General features: G+C 41.7%; 2 long non-coding RNA genes across 2 annotated transcripts in view; one reads left to right on the forward strand and one right to left on the reverse strand.

The window, feature by feature from the left end:
• LOC310825486 overlaps positions 1-18,526 on the reverse strand; it is a 632,470-nt gene that overhangs the window by 416,328 nt on the left and 197,616 nt on the right. The gene's annotated exons all lie outside the window — the stretch shown is intronic.
• LOC310853083 overlaps positions 12,137-18,526 on the forward strand; it is an 84,159-nt gene continuing 77,769 nt past the window's right edge. The window contains exon 1 of the long non-coding RNA XR_014568529.1: positions 12,137-12,234. This is a non-coding gene — a long non-coding RNA (uncharacterized lncRNA). The remainder of the gene's footprint in view (positions 12,235-18,526) is intronic.

Here is an 18,526-nt window from a genome sequence, read left to right on the forward strand (position 1 = left end):
TCTCCCCCCCCCCCAGTCCCTCCTGAACAGCTGGATCCTGGCTGCCCCAATTCTACCATCTATAAATTTTGGATGCAAACTGTGCATCCAGATTTAATTTTGTTAAATTTCTCTTCTAAAAGAGTTTTCTAATAAAGCTGTTGGAGAGTTTCACCTCCCCTCTGAGAGTATATTTGGTAAAATGTCCCTATCCCATTTTGGTACCCACTAATAGTGTAGAGGGGACGCAGGTGGCGCTGTGGGTTAAAGCCTTAGCGCCTAGGACTTGCCGATCGAAAGGTTGGCGGTTCAAATCCCTGCGGCGGGGTGCGCTCCCGCTGCTCGGTCCCAGCGCCTGCCAACCTAGCAGTTCGAAAGCACCTCCGGGTGCAAGTAGATAAATAGGGACCGCTTACTAGCGGGAAGGTAAACGGCGTTTCCGTGTGCGGCTCTGGCTCGCCAGATGCAGCTTTGTCACGCTGACCACGTGACCCGGAAGTGTCTCCGGACAGCGCTGGCCCCTGGCCTCTTAAGTGAGATGGGCGCACAACCCCAGAGTCTGTCAAGACTGGCCCGTACGGGCAGGGGTACCTTTACCTTTACCTTTAATAGTGTAGAGAGTTTTGGGAGACCATTATTACTCATCTCTAGATAATGTGAGTTGGTGCTCAGTGTGGGCTGTCCAGATTATGAAATTAATGTCTATTATGTTGAGGTACCATCCTATCGGTGCTATGTGAGCTATATAATGTGAGAAGTTGCTTGAAAAAGCCATGCAGGGCTTAGCCATGCAGAAACTAGGGCTGGATCTACACTGACCTTTTAAACATCATTATAACCATAGTAGATATATCGTTCCAAAATGTCACAGGGCATGCTGGTAAATTTAAAATGTTCCTACCTTGTTTCTTCTGCAACAACACAGTTTCCCTTTCTGCTGGTTCCTGGTTGCTCTGCAGCACCCTCTGGTGTCACATTTTAATAATGCATTATTAACGTTACAAGCAAAAGTAATGTGACCATTACATTTTGAAAATCCTTCCTTAATTCTTCCTTAATGTTATAAACATTGAGTGTAGATCAGCACCAATGTCTGGTGGACCCAATGCCACCATGGATACTGGATGCATATGCATATGTCTTAAGCTGCATACACGAAAGGCTAAGGTTGACATGCCAGGAAATTGCATGTTAACATAGCATGCAATTTTTAAAAAGCCTATTCAGTGTTTATTTTTAGCTGCTTGGGATAAGCAAAGGGAGTGTAAGCTTAAACAAGCTGTGTCATTTTGCATCACATTGTTACTTAGATTTCTTAGCTTCTATTATAGCCAACTCTTATCTTCAAGCCAACCATTTAAATAGAATATTGTGGAGAAAGAACCTGTAATTTAGCCTGGCTTTTGCTTAGCTTGTGAGATGCAGAATGTTTCTGAGCTCTGAAAATGCACCAAATTCTAATCAACAAAAGTCATCATGGTTATTTTTTGTAATTGCTCCCTACATCAGCTTATTTTCATAACAAAACATTTGACTTTGTGCGGGAACAGATGTATTTGTGACTATTTGCGCTGCAATACCCAAACATTACAGTAAAGCAGCAATTTACAGTTGGCTGACTGTGTCTCATCCTTAGCAGACAATTAGTGAACAATGAAGAACTCATTATCTTCTTATTTCATTACAGTAAAGAAAACAAACAATTAAAATCAGTGGTGTAAAAAAAAATATAATCCATCCCCAAACAAACAAACATCTTGACTTTCCAGAAGCAGTGGTGCATCTGCCATTTCTGAAGCAGCAGGTTTATGAAACACAGCAAATGAACACAACAAATGTGCTGAAATGAATGTGTCTCTTTCCTGAATGCTTTTTCCTTTGACTCTGATGCAATGAAGACTGTAAGAAATCAGAAAAGAACTACAAATGCAGGGAAGGTTGTGTTTAGCTTCTGAAATGGGGAATTCTGGGTCTCCAAGTTTTCTAGACTTGCCAACAAATCTTTTCAAATTGGAATTTGGGGTTCCACGTTGTGCTTAAATCACTTCCAACTCTTGACCCAAAGTTTCCGGTGAGCACTTTGAAATCAGTCATGATTTTGATGAATCACAAGCTGTGATCACACAAAAGAGCTTTGCACATTCCAGGTTCTTTATGCCACAATGCCTGTATCACTACAATGATTTAAACCTTTTGCACCAAAACTTTATCTCTTCCTGGGATATTTTAAATTTCCCATGACACGTCTTCTAATTCTGACAAGCAAAGCTGTGGAAGCCATGTCGGACGTTCGGCTTCCAAAAAACTTTCGCAAACTGGAACACTAACTTCTGGGTTTGCGACGTTCGGAAGCCAGTTTGTTCAGGAAACAAGCCATTTGACAACCAAGGTACCACTGTATATGTGTATTGGACAGGGCTTTTTCCCATCCAGAACTCACCAGAACTCCATTCCAGCATCTCTTAGGTGGGCATCATTGCCATTCTAAGAGAACGAGAGAGAAGTTTGTGGTGAGTTCCAGCACCAATTTTTCTAGAAAAAAAGAGCACTGGTATTGGGAGATAACTTATTGTATTAAAAAAGTACTCTGCATGAAATCAGTTCTTCATTATTACTTTGCATAATGCATAGATTTGCACTAAGATTGGTTTGGAGGCTAAGCTGTAAAACTGTGTTTCAGATTAAGCCAACCAGTAGGGTTGAAGGCAAGCAGTATGGTTCATCACAGAAGATATAGTGCATTGTGTGGGACCAGTTTTGAGATGCATCCCGGCACTGCCCTCTGCTCTTTCACTGCAGCTGGCCAATGAGCGCTTTGCTTGCCCACCTAGCAGCCTGCTTCTGTGGCCTACCTGCTGCTATCACCCTCCACTTGCCCACCTTGCAGCCTTTCAACACAGTATTTCAACTCGGGAGACACTCCCCACTGCTAAGGGGGCTATTATGCCCACCTAACAAGGCTGTCTTCCAGGGACTCAGCCACCTGCTGCTGTTCTGCTTGCCTACATCTCTGTGTTCCAGAGTAGCACTTAGTGTCTGTCTGGCTATGGTGTCTTGTTTTTCTTTGACTTAGCTGCCTGGGAGATGGGATAGGACCCTTCAGATTATTATTTTCAAAGAAATTTCCATGGAACAGGCTAAACAGGAACATGAGAATTGATAGGATTGAGCATTCAATTGACTGTACAGGCTTTAAAAAATGGTTCAGAAAAGCAAACTTCAAAGATGACTACGACAAAAAACCTCATATTTTGCAGCATTATTATTCTCATGAGGGACTGCCATGTCTCCAAATTTGATGGAACTAGTGAAAAAGCAGAAAAAGTAGAGCCATTTAGCTTTCCTACAGCAAGTCAATAGGAGGACTGAAGTTTTGAATTCCTGAATTTTGAATGGATTTGAGTTCTGAATTGGTTCTGAATCGGTCTAAACCATTGGTGGGTTGGGTGAGGGGGGAGGCCTTGCATATCCCTGTTCTTTACTCCGTAAAAAAAATTGGAAATGAAAAAGGAAGGAAGAAGAGACAATGTTACTTTTTATTTTCCATTATACTAGGCATGTTTAATCATCTGCATAGGACAGCTTTCCCTAACCTGGAGCCATCCGGACATTTTGAATGGCAATGTCCACCATCCCTGACTATTTACAGTCCTAGCTGTGATTGACGGGAGTTGTCATCCAAGAGATCTGGAGGGTGCCAGGTTGCAGAAGGCTAGTGTAGGTACTTGTCATAAACATGTATTTCTGGGGAAGTGTTTGACCCAAGAAACCCTTAAACCAGTAGAAAAAGTTGCCCTGACCAAGAGGGCATTTTGACTTGGGTTTAAAGAACAACATGTCAAATAATTTTTGTTGTTGTTGCCTGAACTTATTACTGTTGGTCTGAACTCAAAAAGTACAATGCAGCTAAGAAAGAGAACAACGTTCAGCAAAATACACCTTAAAAATAGAGGATGTAGCTGGAGAGAAAGCAAACACCATATAAAGAATTGCTGGATATATATACCACCAGGAACTTTTACCTACAAGGTTCAAACAAAGAAAAAAGGGGTCATTCATCAAAATACTTTCCTCCACAAATGAAAGTCTTGCCAGGGGGCCATTGACAAGCCTTTGCTCTGAAAGAGCAGGAGGGAAAAAACATTTCCAGCAAAGGTAGAAAAACAAAAGCCAACACTTCAAAGCACCCACTCCAATACCTCCATCACAAAGAGTTACACCAAAAGAGGTAAAATAGATGAGCACACAGCTGTAGATATCAAGAGTGAGAAAACGGCTATGAAGGGAAAAGCTCCGGCCACACCAAAATACAGGTTTCCCAGCTGAACTACATGGAGCATGCGTTCCTTCATTAAACTTTAAAAATGGAGGGGGAGTTCTTATTTACAAGAGTCAGTAGGTTCAAAGTAAATTTGCCTGTTACAAAGGACAAGAAAAACACAACATGTTGAATTTATCCAACACAATTGACCTATCCATACAAGGACTTCTACCTGTGCAATCAGAGGACTTCCCCAACCCATCTGTTCTAGGATTTTCCCCAACCCTCCAAAGAAGACCCAGCATGCATTTGATCTATAACTGTGCCATTTCCTGCCATGATCAGGAACTCACTTGGGTTATTCTGAGCTGCATCACCAGTAAAATCAAACCCAGTTGCAGCCCCAATTAAGTACCGTAATCAGTCGTGCAACAAGGTCTTGCACCTCCTACACACCTATGAACCTTCAAATCTTCTCCCACTGCCACTGTTCACCTACCTGTGAAGTCTCTGGCAGTAACTGGCACAAGTGATGTGACTAGATAGGATCTGGGTTGGTGGAAGTCCTAAGACTGGATGGATGAAAGAAGCCAGGGAAGAAGGTATAGTCCAAGAGAATGAAAGGATGACAAGAAAACAAAAATCAGGAGTTTGAGTGGGGGAAAGAAAACTGCATGAGAGAATGGGCAAAGAGTGAAGGTGAGCATGCATTGCTGAGATGTTAAAATCTGCATATTGATTTTGCTCTAAGTAACCAAAGCTTGGGCCATGGGCTTCTATATAATAAACAATGATCTCATTGGAAAAGTGAAATGCCCAGACTATGCATAACGAGTAAGACTCAAGGAGGATTTTATTAGGACCACATATCTAAGCAAACTGACCTAATTCTCACCTCCCAGATCCCAACATAATTATCTGTTGGATTTTTGTACTTCTCCAAATGCTGCAGTACAGTTGTCAATTTAATGCGTAAAAAAGGAAGTTTTAGGATAAAATGCATTTAGAAACATGTTTTGTGGAAATGGTATGGCTAAATGAACAACATGTGAAATAGACAATACGGGAGGGGGGGGCGGGACTGGACTGATCTGGCCATTTCTAGTGATGCGTGGAATCTTTCCAATGAACTGTTTCCACTTAACAGTGAAATTCTGCAAGCTCCTATTTACCCTGAGAATATTTTCCCCTTTATTGCTGACTGCTTTATAAATCACTTTATTTCCATAATATGAGGGGGGAAACAGAGGAAGGGGAGGGGAAACTCATAATGAGCTTATATTTGTTTCTTCCAATTTAAGGAAATGAAACGGAACAATCAAAAGTCACACAATGCCATAGCTTCCAATCGCCTCTTCCCATCCCTCTAGGGGATATATTTATTGCATATTTTGATGGCTACAATCAGGAAGCTGGTGATGAGTCTATCAAATAATAATGTAACCACCGAGTTCATTTATGAAACTTCACAAGGACCAGCCGTGAAGTGTAAATAGGAAAATCGCTATCTCCAGACGCCCGGAATGATAATTGCAGTGACAGTTGCCGCAAAGGCAGCCCCAGTGTTTTGGCAAAAATAAATGAAAGGCAGGTTTCTCTCAGAAGATAAACATCCGGTTGTAGTTCTGGAAAGATAAAGCCAACGATGTGAGTGTTTAGCAAATGTGTTGCTTATCACTCAGGTAGCTAGGAGGGAAAGAGAGGAATTAAGAAATCAAGCCCCAAAGAGGAATGAATGTTGAACGCCGATAAAAAATATTGATACAAGTTAATCGTGCAGATGCGCTGGGGTCTTCTCAGTGTGAATTGTAGCTCATATGACTCTGTAAATTAACTGCCCTAGATTGTGAAATAACACTTGCTTAACATTCTGTCCCCCGTCCCTCATGTGGATATTAGCTGCACTCAGCATTCATGACTTATATTTGTATTATGTTTTGCTCCTCGTAAACATCTCTCTCTCTCTCGTTGTGAACCCGTCCTATCATTTCATCAGGAAATGGAATGGAGAAGAAGAAAATTTCATTACAAGTGCTGCAGCTTTGGAGATGAACTGTAGATGACTCTCATTTACCCTCCTACCCTGTTTTCGACTGAGATGAGTTTGGAAATGGAAACATTTAGGGGGCTTCTTTTAAGAGTAATGACATGTCGAATAATATAAAGTACCAGTTATTGCCAATCTCACTTATAGGAGATTGTATTTTCTATCAGCCCAAACATTTGTCCCAACTTCATTTGTTACTATGGCGCTCACTGATATTCTGTTTCAGTAGTTGTAGTGAGAAGTTCATAAAGGCTGGATGTTTAAGTCTCTCTGGAGGTCTACTTCTGACAGAGACTGTGGTTCTCAGGCAGGATGTAGCTATAGAACCTTGTCTAAAACAGCAGCTGATGCTTATGGTGGAGTGTTAGAATATCCAGCCTCAATGCACAAGTACTCATTCATCCCAGAACATCCACATACTCATTTATTCCTCTGTATTTGTTCTCATATTTCTACCTACTGGTACATTTGGCCAACTGGGTCCTAAAATGGCTTACAGAAGAAACAAACAGGATCTGATTTCTTTCCGCAGGGCCTGTAAGACAGAGTTGTTCCGCCTGGCCTTTGGCTTGGAGCCAGTTTGATTCCCTCCCTTCCCCCCCCCTCTCTCTCTTTTTTCCCCTTCTTTTCCTTCTCCTCCTGTGATGAGGCTACATTTTAATATTTTAATGTTCCATTATTTTAATTGTTGTGTTTTATTTTTGTTTTTAAGTTTGTAATCATTCATCTTGTTTTTATTATTGCTTGTAAGCCGCTCTGAGCCCGGCCTTGGCTGGGGAGGGCGGGGTATAAATAAAAAATTATTATTATTATTATTATTAAATAGTGGATAATGACTCTCTATAAAACAAAACAATTTGATGCAAATAATCTATTGCAGGCATAGGCAAACTTGGCCCTCCAGATGTTTTGGGACCACAATTCCCATCATCCCTAGCTAACAGAACCAGTAGTCAGGGATGATGGGGATTGTAGTCTCAAAACATCTGGAGGGCCCAGTTTGCCTATGCCTGATCTATTGCATTGGTAGTCAGTGTGTTGCCTTCCAGATGTTGCTGGATTACAGCTCCCATCAGCCCAGATAAGTTAGACTACAATTCCCATTAATATTCAAGGGTGATGGGAGTTGTAGTCCAATAACATCGGAAAGGAACCAGGCATATCTGTATTTAGATTTCCCATTATAGTGAATGGGGAGGGGAATACAGTGACTCCTTTTATATAGAGTGGCTCAGAAGCTGAACGGCAGATCTAAGTAGAGAGTGGGCAGAGCAACTAAAAATGTATCAATTCTTTTTTTAAAGGCACAGATACACGGTGAATCTTGAGGCCTGAACACATCTCTACTAAATATGCACAGATCTACGTTTGCACTCTCTTTCACACACCAGTAACTTTGCTGGATTGCGAGATAGAAGCATAGAATACCTTTGGACAGTGTGGCAAATGGACTGCTGGTCTTGGACAAAGGAAACTCAGGCTCAAATTCCCACTGAGCCACGAAGCTCCGTTGGCCAGTATCTCTCAGTCTAGCCTATTTCGCTTGGTTGCTAGGATAAAATGGGGGAAAGGAGAAATATTTTTGCTGACCTGAGCTCCTTGGAAAACTGCATGATAAACACATTATCTCTTTCCCTGCTTCCCTCTTGAGAAAATGGTCAGTATGAAGTATTTGGTCAGGTGTCACATCGAAAGAACAAGAGTGAAGAATCCATTTAAGAAAATACTACTACACTATCTGCATCATACATCTAAAGCACTATCATACCACTTTAACAACCAGAGCTTCCCCCCCCCCAAAAAAAAATATATTAAAAATTATTGTTATTCCCTGTTGCTTTTTTGTTTTGTTTTTTCGTACTGCATCAGATATGAGAACAGAATATAGTGTCAGATGCCAGTAGAAAATTTATACATTTAAAAAAAAATAACAAGACCATCCTCTAGAGAGATGTAAAGCCAATCCAGCCCCACCCATTGATGATTCATGACATGTCTAGATCACAAACATATGGCGGATTCTGAACATAAGTGATCAAAAGAAAATCTATGAGGAACCAATAATAGAAATATGTTCCGTGGAAATAGCAGATTAGATTGACAGTTGAGTAAAGAACAAATGGTTCTGGCCATTTTCATTATGAGCCGAAGCTACATTGGGTGTCAAGTCTAGGGTCCTGCACTGCTCACAGCCCTGGAGGAACCCACAAACACACTTGTATACAGTGGCAGATAACAGGGGTGGCAGAAAGCAGGCAGTTCCTGTGGCATGGACATGAACATCTGCCTCCTCTGGTGCTCCAGGATCCTGTCCCTTGTTGAAGGCATACAGCCAGATCCTGTCTGCCAGGTGGCTTTTGCAACACAGCTGCACCATGGGAGGAATGAGGAGGAAGCGCACCAGAATCAGTCAGATCTTTGGCTCATATGCTGCTCTGTCAGTAGCACCAGACCGATACTTCTTGTCTCCTCCAGGTTTGCTTGGCAAGCTTTTTGTTGCTGTTGTCAAGTCCAGCCAGTGAGACCAAGTCATAGACATCTTGAGCCACAACCCCAGCCACAGTGTGCTGGGCTGAAGTAGGGGTGAAGGATAAATTTGGTTCAGTCCACATGTTAATGGAGACTTACATAATTCTCACTGCATGAAATGATAAGCCACTTTGGGTTGCCCTGACATATTTAATAAATAATAATATATTAACCAAAACGCAGCTAATCTACAAAATGTGCACTTATCTGACACAGCTCTCCAATCAAAGGATGGGTACAAAAGTGATTATATTGGGGGAAGATATTTTCTTAGTGGAAATAACATACAAAACTGTATCACGTTGGGGAAATTGCTTGCCAAAAATGTATGTATTAGTGTATATTAAAATGCTACTAAATTTTCATGAGGGCTTCTTTAAGTTAAACAAAAAAACCAAATTGTAAACTAATGTGGAAATGTGGAGAACTTAAGATCTGAAAAATGACAGGTTTGTCTATCCCTAGTTGTAAGTCATGCTTGTGTGCACTGGAAAAGGAGATGCACAAGGCTTTCCACCCAATAACCCCATGCTGATAACTTTTTATCTCCCAGGAACTCCCCCCCCCCCACCTTAGCTGTTAATTGTTTTTGCTGAGTTTCTCCGCTCTGCTGCCCAGCCCTCTACTGGCTCATTGCTGCAATCAACATCACAATTATGCTCAGTTTTACTGAGAGTTCTCCCTTTGCAAGGAAATAAAACTTAAAGTCCATCCGTGGCTTTCGGGAGCCTTGCCAGAGCAGGGAGGAAACCCTCCTCTTCCGACATCAGTCCTTTCTCCCTTAGCAGCCACAATATGTCTTTTCCCCCCCCTTTGCATTTAATCCACCATTAATGAGCAATCAGAAGTCTATCCCACTGTGTTCAGTGAGATTTGCTCTATCTCCAGAGCAGCTGTCAAGCCAGCACCTCCCATATAATGGGTGATGCTGTACATAAGCCTAGCTGGGGCAGGTTACCCAAGGAGCCATTAAGAGCTTAACTGGCCCTATGTAACTGTTGTTCCAGGCTTGATACTTAGATCTAAGCAACTTGTCATTTAAATAGCCATGCAGAATACCTCAGCTCCTTGTCTGTCTGCTCCAGAACCTGATCATCAGCCCATCTTTAACTATGTTTGTCACAGAATTCTACTCAATATTGATCCAGAGCAGATTCCAGTGTATAGTTAGCAGAGTAAGAACTTAAACATGTTGCAGGATTGCCGAAAATAGACCAGAGAAAATTGTATTTCATCCAGCAGAGCTTTACTGCTACTGAAGGCAAATGACCATAATGTTCACAAATCCAATACATTAAGGACTGGCACTGTCCCTAAGAAATCCAGTTGCAGCAGACTTAATTTAAACTTACAATAACTTATAATAAGACTAAACCTTAATAATAAGCATACTATGTACGGAACATCACACCAGAAGGAAAAGAGAAAGAGAAAGTGAAACCCAGGCTCCTTCTGGCCTTACTTTTATAGACAGCATGACCTTGACAAAAAGAGATAACAGAACCAGTTTAAACCAGCTATACTCAGCTTCTCTGAAGGTATAACCGAAACATCATGAACCTTCTGCTTGTTTCTTCCCAAATGGCCATGGTTTCAGGCTGAGATCTTATCCCAAAAAGAGTTTTTCAGATCCACAATCTTGCAGAGAACCTTGCTTTTGGGCTCCATGCCTGAAAACCCCCCCCACTGTTTTCGTGTATGTGAAGTCAAGTGGGTCACATGATTCTCAGGGGAATGCAGACCCAGAAGATGGCATCCCAGTTTTGGACAGCATCACATTGTAGGGTATGCCTACTGGCCTCTTGACAGCTAATGAGACAGTGCCCTGCAGCCTAACTCAGGACTGCATAGGTAAAGGTAAAGGGACCCCTGACCATTAGGTCCAGTCGTGGCCGACTCTGGGGTTGCGGCACTCATCTCGCTTTATTGGCCGAGGGAGCCGGCGTACAGTTTCCGGGTCATGTGGGCAGGATAACTAAGCCGCTTCTGGCGAACCAGAGCAGTGCACGGAAACGCCGTTTCCCTTCCCGCCGGAGCGGTACCTATTTATCTACTTGCACTTTGATGTGCTTTTGAACTGCTAGGTTGGCAGGAGCAGGGATCTAGCAATGGGAGCTCACTCCGTCATGGGGATTTGAACCGCTAACCTTCTGATTGGCAAGTCCTAGGCTCTGTGGTTTAACCCACAGCACCACCCGCGTCCATAGTTCCATAGAATTTGAAAACCAGAAATAAGAGGGTTTTCACATTTACATTTAGCACCCAGGAATTGGACAAAACATGGGTGACATTTTGAGGTTCAGATGAAGACATACTATAAAATGAGTGTGTCTGTGTGCTTTTTGACAGTAACTGAAGTGATAACAAAACTAAGAAGTCTCTTTCATCTCAGCTCTATTTTGTGCTCAGGGATCTATGTATCCCTATGTACAAAAATGGGCAAAAGGAATAAGTTGAATCATGTAACAAAGGTTATAGCTCAGTTTATTTGGAAGCAATTCAATAGGATTACCGCCATATAAATGTCAACGTCAAGTGTTTATTACAAGTATTGCATTACCCAATGTGTGAAAATGGTAATGTTAGTAAAAAGCAAAGTGTGTACAGCACAGCCATAATGTAATAACTTTCCCAGCATTAAAGAAAGCTTAGAATGTCAGCGGAAAGATTGAAGGAAAAGGAGAAAAGGAAAGCATTTTGTTGTGTAAGCTGATAAAAACAACCGGATGTCATTTGGTTTTGTCACTTTGAGTCCTAGAAAAGTAATGTCAGATGGACTAAGCAAGCTGTAATTCCACACAGATTGTACCAGTTAACCACGTTCAGCCTATGCTTTGCAGATGAAAGAGGATTATACATTGTTTGCTATTCTTGACTTTCCAACACATTAAGGAGATCTGGATGGGCAGAGGGGGGTTTTTGGCCAGTTGTATTAACTGCTTACAGCTAAACAAATTAGTTCAGATGCACAAGCATGTGTACTTTAATCGGTTTGGAAATAAGTCCCATTTATTTCAATTGAATTTACTTGCCAGCATATATTCTTTAGGATTTATAGCTTTCAGACTTTTACATTTATCCCCTGCTGATTGCCACTCCTTACATACAACTGTGCTTCAAATCAGCAATTCCTTCTTATAAAGTGGACCATGTTTCTGTAGTGCCAGCTGTTTGTGCAGCTGCACCTTTGTTTTAAGTGATGGCTACTAGATTAGAAGTTTCTTGTAAAGCCAGCTCCTCTTGCACTCTCGTTCAGTTGCGCAGGGTGTATGAGGAGAGGGCAAAGGGAAGCTGTTACTAGATTTGTTCAGCGTCATTGAGAGTGTCACAAAACATGTGGAAAACCAAGAATGACTTGATGTTATCTAGAAATGTGTCCTCTTTCCCATCAACCCGTGTGATCAGAAAGAAACCTGAGGTAAGTAGGGATGGATGAATCAGCCAACTTGGGTTTCTCATTCCAGTTTCAAATTCCGTTCACCCCATTTCCACATCAGTTTGCTATTTATTTTTAAAAAGAAGGCCACACCAAAGAATTGTCGTTTCTTTTGTGTGTATATACATTTTTGCCATGTAAATATTTGCATGTATATATTATTTTTGTGGACTATTTTCATGGATATAAGCATTTCTGTATGCACACTTTCCCCTAACTTACTCATTTTTACACATTTTTTTTAATGGAAAAACTGCATCGCAAAAGTTGGAGAAGCGAATTTCTAAGTTGAATTTCTAAGGATAGCTGTGTCTCAGTTTGTAGATTGTTTTCGGAAGTACATATTAGATAGGTTCACATTAAAATCTAATTTTAAAAAATCCTACCCCTACTCATGTATAGCCTTTCAAGGTGATTCACGGTGATTGGGAAGATGGGTTTAGGGCACAGTAGTTACTCCTAGTAATTAATCTTGAGGAAAACTGTGGTGTTGTTTAAGTGGTGGGGTTTTTTCAACTTTGGAAGACTGTAACAAAGCCTTTTCTTCTGAGGCATGCTTGAAAATCCTTCTCTCTCTCTTGCTCTCTCTCTCTAAGTGTTTGTGTATAAAGTTTTGCAGTTAAGAGAATGTTGAAAAAAACTATCCCCTATCTGGAATGAAAAATTATTTTAAACTTCTGAATTTTAAAAACCATTCATGCCTGGGTGTATTAAGAAAGCTGACTTTAGTTTCCAGCTTATCTTATAGTTAAATCAAACCAGCTTATTCCTGAAGCAAGACACGCTGCAATTCAATTTGTGCTGTTTGAGACTGGCAAAGCTCTGGTAAATATTTTATTATAGTTTTTATTATTTTTTGTAAATGAAGTACATAAAGGATCTAAAGAGATTATAGCCATTCCAGTATTTCTATTCCCGTTTTATGACACCTCCCCTCCTTCAAACATTAGGTGAAAAATTGTATAAAGTTTATCCATAATGTGCAATGATACAGCACATAGATTCTAATAGAGCGTGTTACCGTTTGTGGCTTTCCTTAAGCAAAGTCTTATGAAAATGGATTTTCCTGTGCGCTGGGCCGGATGTTTGGACTTTGGCAAGGTATATGAAGAATATTAATAACCGTAATCAAAACACAGTTATTTTCTCCGTAGATTGCAGGCCTCTTGTCCTAAGATCTGGCTCTTCTGCACAGTTAGATCCTAGTTAATTACTAGATTTGTCATCAATAACTGGGAATGGATTTTAATTTGCAATCAGGACCTGATGTGACACACAAATGAAAATTGCCAGGGCAGGCTGAAGTAATAATTAATTAACATTTCAAGAGCGTCTGGAGTATGCCAAGTTCTAAGCATTATTTGAATTATCATTGCTAGATTAAAGATGAGCCTGAATAAGAATTACTGCTCAATTAGTAGTAATTGAGCATGCACTTAACTGTTGCAGTATGAGTGGTTCTATTGAATGTTGCTGTACCTGGCCAGCCAGAGCATTGATTTTGTTATAAATTACAATCTGAGATTTGTGTTGCAGAATCAAGGTCTGTTTGTGACAGCAGGGAGTGGAAGGTGGGGAGATTTAGGGCTACAATTCAGGATTATTATTATTATTTATATGGCTGTAGAGTGAAATTTGTAAAAGAGTTTCAGGCCACCTTCACACCATATTTTAAAAGTATTATGATACCACTTGAGCAGTCATGCACAACAAACAATCATGGGAACTGCAGTTTGTCAAAGTTTACTGAGGAGCTGTTAGGAGACCCCTGTTTCTCTCACGAAACTACAATTCTCAGAGTGCTTAAACAATCAATCCTTTTCCCCAGGGAGTTCTGGAAATTGTTGCTCTGGGGTGGGGTTGGGGGTTCCAATCAATGCTCAGCACCCTTAACAAACTACAGTTCCCATAAATCTTTGAGAGAAGCCACGGCTGTTTAAAGTGATACCAGCACGCTTTGAACCTATGGTGTGAATGTGGACTTTGACAATATCAGCTTTCTTTCATTAAAACAGATATACCTCACTCCAAATCATGTTAAAATCGATAGTAAATTTCTATAGCTATCACTGTGCATCTGCCTTCCCCAACATGGTGACCGCCAGGTGTGTTGGACTACAATCCCAACATCCCTGGCCAGTGGCCATGATGACTGGAGCTTGAAGTCTCCAGGTTAAGGAAAGCTGCTGTATGCAATGGAGTTTCCCAGGGAGGCCACATATCAAATGAGACGTGAGATAAATGCTATGCATTATAATAAGAGTCAACACTATATTAGTTAACTGACATAATCTAACTAAGCTTCTTCCTCTGTCCTCAGTACTGAATGTTATCTTTAAGGTTGCCTGCTGACCCATCTAAAAATTGTGCCCAAACTAGACTTCTGAGAGCATCACCAGCCCCCCAGTCAGTGAGTCTTTGGAGACCATGAGGCCACCAATATTCTGGGGTGATACCTCTGAGTTGGAAAAGGATGAGTAGTGAATTGGGTAAGTCTCCCTTCATTGCTATGATGGCATAGATTGCTTACGAATGTCCTAATTTCCCTTCCCTCTTACTTGTACTGCACATGCTAGTTCTAAACTGTGCTGCATGAATCCCACACATTAATTCTGTCCCCCATGAAGACATGAAAATAACTTTTAAACTTTAATAATAAAAAAACCCACTGCAAGTACTGCACACACATGGGGGGGGGGGGGTTGCTCCCAGATTTCCTAACTTGCTCCACTTCCTGGAATACCCACAATGTAGTTCAAAGTGGTTCACACAGAACCTTTCCAGCTTCCCTGCTTATGCCACTTTCTGGAATATCTATGGGAGGGCATTTTGCCAAGATGGCACAATGTCCTGTGGGCGTTCCAGGAAGAGAGGAAAGCTGAAAAGGTTATGGAGCGCAGGGCTGCATCACAATAATTTTTTATTTTTAGATTTAAGAACATCCACAGACCCCTTGTAATTTTGGTTTAAGTTAAGTGCCAAACCCCCTCTCTTAAGTTCCTCAATGTTCTTTCTCCTCTCTTCCATGTTCAGGGGCAATTTCTCCCTCACTGAAAATGGCTGATGGAACCACAGATGAAATTTATCAGCACAGCTCTAAATTGTCAGTACAGTATAAATCTGTCAAGTTCTACTAGTGAAACATCACTCAATTCATCAAAACTGCAGAGTACATGGGGCGGGAGGTGGAAGCTTTCCCAGTCAGGGAAAGGAGCCAAAAACTCCTAACTGGCCTTCAAGACAGCCAGTTAACCCTATACTAAAGATAGAAGGATCTGAACATTTTGATTTTCTTACTTTCTCATTTTCCCAATCATAAATTCACTTTTGCCCCATTTCTTTACCTTCATGAAAGTTATTCAGCATTTTAGTGCAAATTTCTCCAAGTAAACTATTTTGGTATGTGTGCAGTTTTGACTAATGTACATGCTTTGCGAGCAATTTCTCCTTATATAATGCCTTTTTGCATGTAATTTTCCCCAATATATTCATTTTTATGCACACTTTAATGAAACCTGCAGGTATAGGGCAGTATACAAATTTAATATATAATAATAATAGTAATTTATGTATTCTAATAAACATTGGTTGGAGAACTGCATTGCAAAATTTGCGTACACGTGATGGCTGTGTTTTGGGTTCTGACAATGTTTCAGAATGTACAAATTGGATAAATTCACCATGGAATGGGAACGAAATCAAATTTCTCCCCCATTCCTACCTTATACTGACAAAGATTGGCTGGATGGGCAGGATAACACAACACCACCTAAATGTCAGTGGAAGCAAATACCAGTGCAGGCTATCACACTTTCCATTTCCAGGGACTGGCTGATGTGAGGTTGCTGCACTAACCCTCATTACCTGTTGATCCATTCTTTGAGGGGAATGAAAGAAAAGTCATGCACCTCATAAAAAGTATGGAAATGAAACCATAGGTCAGGAGAAGTATTTAAGCAATAATACAGAAGAATAGAATAGATGTAAGCACTGAAAATCCCCAAAGCTTAGAAGCAAAGATGCATAGACTAATAGCCTTGGAGAGGGTCTGTTAGGCTTCATGCTGAATGCAGGAAGTCCAAAGTTACGGCATTCACAATAGCTGTTGTCCAGACACTGTATGAAGCCTCCAGGGAAGGAGAGTACACAAGCCCTCCAGCTAACTGGAGCAATTGTCAAACTGGAGGCAGTGGAGTGTGCCTCCAGGGTGAAGTCAAAGCCCTGAAGAATCACAGCGCCTGACCTCTCTGGGGGTGCAAGCCTGGGCAGTGTGTATGGAGGTCCTGAGTTGCCCAGACCCCACTCTCAACCTTGCTGATGTGACCCAAGGAAAGCAGGGCGATACATCTGGCACCATTTTGGCTGCAGGAGTTGCTGGAAGGAGGCATAGAATATACCATCCAACCATCTTAGGGACTTCATAGCCTTTCCTTCTCCCAAAGATGCAAGGCAGAGGGTAAGGACTTTTCCTTGAGGTTTTCTCCTGTAGCCTTTCGCAGAAGTTTGGGGTCCAAGTTTTTCTTCTTCTGGATGGGCTACATTCCCAGGTTGACAAGCCCCATCTTCTCATTTCCCTCTACAACATATGCAATAAACACCTTCTTGACCATTGGGCCCATTATTGGTCTCCTCCGCTTGATCCGCTGAAGCATTCCTCCAGCATTCAATGGAAATCTATCTTCCTGTAGCTTCAGATCTTTAGATCTAATCCTGACGACTTCTGTGTGAAAGCCCTTTGAGTATTTGAAGCATGCTATCATGCCCCCCACCCCTTCAGTCTTTCCTTCTCTAGGCTAAACAAACCCAGTCTCTTCAACCTGTCTTCATAGGACTTGTTTCCCATACCATTGATCATTCTGGTTGCTGACTTGTGAACTCATTCTAGTTTGTCTAAATAATTTGTAAAACATTGTGCCTAGAACTGGATAGAGAATTCCAGATGAGGTCTGATGTAAAGGTAAAGGACCCCTGACCATTAGGTCCAGTCGTGACCGACTCTGGGGTTGCGGAGCTCATCTTGCTTTATTGGCCGGATCATATGGCCAGCATGACTAAGCCGCTTCTGGTGAACCAGAGCAGCGCATGGAAATGCCGTTTATCTTCCTGCTGGAGCGGTACCTATTTATCTACTTGCACTTTGACATGCTTTCGAACTGCTAGGTTGGCAGGAGCAGGGACCGAGCAATGGGAGCTCACCCCGTTGTGGGGATTTGAACTGCCGAACTTCTGATCGGCAAGTCCTAGGCTCTGTGGTTTAACCCACAGTGCCACCCATGTCCTGAGGTCTGATGAGTGCACAGTAAAATTATCAGCTAGATTCAATGAAGTAGTTCTGCCAGTGGGAGCCAGCAAAAGGCTCCTACAAACGCAACATTGCAATCCCCTCTTTCCTCCTCCCCACCCTGGCACCCCATACCTTTAGTCGGCTCTGAGAGGTTGGGATAACTCCGCAGAAAAATGCATTGAGAGAGGAGAGGGGAAGTCATTTTACTGGACAAACAGGAAATCCTTGCGCTGAAAGACTAGTTTATCACAATATTGAATCCCTCTAATTATGCTGTGACTTGGAAACCATGGTTCTAGCAATGCAACCTGAAATTACATTAGCGACTTTTGAGGCTGCATCATATTAGGGGAAGCTCTGGGAAACAAGAGCTTTCTTTCCCTTCATATTGTTATTAGGCACCTTTATTTGTGCAGCCCTTGCACATCACATTTCCACAGGAAATTTGGGGGGAACATATTGTGTGACAGGGCCTTTAGCTGCAGCTCTTGCGATTTTTAATTTTCTCACATATGTCTGGTCCTTGGGCCTGAACAGGCAGGCCTCCCTTGCCAAGTATTTTCAGACAGAAATTGAGCCTGCTTGATTTACTCCAGAAAAGCGAAGAAAAGCTAAGTGCAAATGCAGGAAGCATGGTTTTGACTTCCTCCCCTTCTAAATGCTAGACCACATCCCATGCTAATCCAAGTGGCTATATCTGCCATGCACAGATGGGTGCACAGCCCTTGAAGGTGAGAGATAAGGAAGAAGCAAAGGTTCCCTGAAAGCAGAGGGAGGGAGATGTAAATGATTTGTTGAACTGAAAGCAGCAGTAACATCAGGAGGGAAAAAATGTATGGGAAAGGGATGAGGGAGGTGTTCAAAGGGGGATGGACAGCCATCTCCAGTTGTTCCTATGCTCATTAGCTCATGCAAGTATTTGCAGACACACATTGTGAGGATGTGCATTATAAGACAACATCAGTGCCTGCAGCATAAGCTTCCAAAGGA

This window comes from Podarcis gaigeae, assembly GCF_964106915.1.
Source record: "Podarcis gaigeae genome assembly, chromosome: 1".
In the NCBI taxonomy this organism is placed as follows: Eukaryota; Metazoa; Chordata; class Lepidosauria; order Squamata; family Lacertidae; genus Podarcis; species Podarcis gaigeae.